The 3,025-nt window shown below is 36.6% G+C and overlaps 1 protein-coding gene across 1 annotated transcript in view; it reads right to left on the bottom strand.

Moving 5' to 3' along the window:
• LOC134217922 (uncharacterized) overlaps positions 1-3,025 on the bottom strand; it is a 200,068-nt gene that overhangs the window by 186,480 nt on the left and 10,563 nt on the right. The gene's annotated exons all lie outside the window — the stretch shown is intronic.

Raw genomic sequence — 3,025 nt, 5'->3', positions numbered from 1 at the left:
AAAAAAGGAATATAATAGTTTGAGAAAGCCTGAACCCAAAAAAAATTCTTTTCATTTATCAAATCTTGGCATATACAGATTCTGATGGGTCTCCAGTTAGCCTTGCATCGATTCCCAATCTGGATATGGCGAGTTTAACTCTCGATCCGGTCTAGAATGTTTTTGGGTGGGAAACATTCTCGTTTCCCTGGGCATAGTGTATTCACTGTACTTGTCACACAAGATACATACTCATGTAACTGCTGCTATAGAAATGCTTTCAAATTACAACTGAGGAAATGCTAAATGAATACTTAGTTAAAAATCAGGCAAAGTTCCAGCTGGAATGTAGAGCCAGAGAAGAAGAAGAAAATTCTGAAGGCGATGACCAAAAAGTCATTTGTTTCGTGCTTTATGTGTCTTTCCTGTAAGAGCTTTAAATGCCTGCATAAAGTCGGGGGTATCACAAATAATGCAACACTATACTACTTGAGAACCGCTGCTACACCCGATCAAACAATACATCAACTTGGCTTATTTTTTTGGACAGTCAATGTTTGTCAAATAAGCTTGACTGTGTGTAAAGCAAAATATTTCTATAGAAACATTCCTTTCACATATTAGCACCTACACATATTTTCAATTTACCGTCGTTCGGGTGACATTGGGCCTAGGGGGTAAGATTGGGCCAAAAACGAAAAATGTTACAACACCTAATATCTTAGAAACTGTTAGGAATTTTGATGAAAACTTCATATGGTTCGAAATTATATTAAAATTCACGTCTAAGAAATCACAAAACAAATTCCAAGAACTAATTGTGCTCGTACCATAACGCTTGGAATTTGAATGTAAAACTATTGATCGAATGAACCCGTATTAAAAATAGTGCTCACAAATCTATTACATAACTAGTTTTTAGATTCATGAATACCTAACTATCATGTTACGATAATCTGTTGTTGTTTTATCGAATTTTATTAATATTTATATAAAGCTATGTCCATTTAGAATCCGGAATAATAAAATCATCTGTATCTCGGTAACGGATTGACGTACAAATAAGGTTAATACATCAAAACAAGGGTAATTCACTGTACTTTAAGGAAAAAATAATGATACAAACCATATTTTCTTGTTTCTACTGAAAATTCTTTATTACTCTCATCAAAAGTTGCACACCTCCGGAGTCAACTTCCTTGGCACATTTGTTCCACATTTTGGTCATCTGAGTCGTGTCCCGAGCTGTTTTTCCACTTTTCTTAAGCTTCCGCTTCATTACTGCCCAAAATGTCTCGATGGGCCGGAGCTGTGAGCAGTTGCGTGGATTTATGTTTTTATCGATGAAATCTTCGTTATTATCGCGGTACCACTGGATGACTTCCCGGCTGTAGTGGCAACTCGCCAAATCTGGCCAAAACTTCACGGGACCTTTATGGGCTTTATGGAAGGTAGACCGCGGTTTTTGAGACATTCTTCCTTGTACAGCTTCGAGTCCATCGTCTTATTCGTCACAAACACTTAGGTCTTTGCTCCACAGCTGCATATCCCTTGCCAAAATCATCTGTTTTTTTGCAAGTTTGTCCAAAAAGCAAACTTAAACTTCGCAGGAACTACTCCTCGTGCCGTCGCCATGTAGAATTTTTGGCTAGGAAGCTGTCCGAAATCCATTTTGACGTAGGTTCCATCGTCGATGAGCAGGATTATCAACGTGGGTGTGCAGATTTTTTTCTCTCCTTTCGGCTTCCATCTGGAATAATTTTTGACTCGCTGCACGAAACATCGTGAAATTTATACCACAGCAAGTGGGCGCCTAGGTAGACAAACCGCTGTAAAAGAATTCTTGCAGCGGTCACTTTCCGTGCCGCTGCAATACAATAAATGATTCCGGATTCTAAATGGACATAGCTTTAGCGGTTCTGGTTTTTCGTAGTAACGCGCAATGCACGCTAAAAAGGGGTCAGATTGGGCCAAGCCTTTGGTTGATTTGCCTTACATAGTTGGTAAGAGCCGTAATGTAGGCAATTATTTTTAATGAACGATTGAATCGTTGCATCGTCAGCGCTGAACTTTATTGTATTTGGCCCAATGTCAGGGGAGAGAATGGGCCAATTTTAAACAACATATAACTTTGAAGAATTTCCCTCATTTATTATTTTTCCCCATACAGTGATAAATTTGTTATTCAAGCTTGTACCAAACAAATTAAAACTTCAATCCAATGTTAACTACAAGAGCTTTGTAACATTTACTTGGAACATATCACATTTTGACCCAATGACACCCCCATTGACGGTACTCAATCAGTTTAAGACCATGTGAAACTGTGCAGAGTTCAAACTTTATTAATAACCCAGTTGATACCCATTTTGAAGGAAATAATGGAGCAACCGAGCAACTAACAACAGTCAATATTTCAACAACTTGAACAACAACATTGATATTTTTTTAGGAAATATTATTCTGTTTTTAAGTTAGTGAAGCACATAGAGGTAAAATATAAAACTTTGTGACCCTAAATTTTCTAGATGACGAATTTCGCGCCAACTCGACCAGCGGTTGGTAGCACCATCTCAGAATCAAATGAAACTTGGTGGACATAAAGATATGGTATTTCTAAACCACTCTGCATTATGCATTACTTAGTATTCAAAAATAGTCAAGAGTAACATTTGAAACAACTTTTTTCATGTCCATATTGAGTGAAAATTTTTCAGCGTGTTTTTTGCTTACAGCGCCAAATATAGGTTCAGCAGCTTATCATCAATCAACGACACATGTTAGACGTATAAAAATTTGTTAAGGATGCAGTTTAGCATAATCCAACATTAATGTGGACCAACATTTAAAAAGGGCGTATATTTTCATATATTTCTTACATCAATGTTGACCAGATTTACAAAATTGTGATCTTTGATGGACTATTGTAAATTTTTCTAAACTATGAAATCTGAAACATGAAAGAGTGTTTCGTTCACTGAGAAAATAAATCAATGAATGTAAAGATCAATATTGGTTCAGGAAAAAAAATTGGAGTTCGATTTTT

The sequence above is a fragment of the Armigeres subalbatus genome, chromosome 2 (genome assembly GCF_024139115.2).
Source record: "Armigeres subalbatus isolate Guangzhou_Male chromosome 2, GZ_Asu_2, whole genome shotgun sequence".
Taxonomy (NCBI): domain Eukaryota; kingdom Metazoa; phylum Arthropoda; class Insecta; order Diptera; family Culicidae; genus Armigeres; species Armigeres subalbatus.
This window is presented reverse-complemented; position numbering and strand designations above follow the sequence as displayed.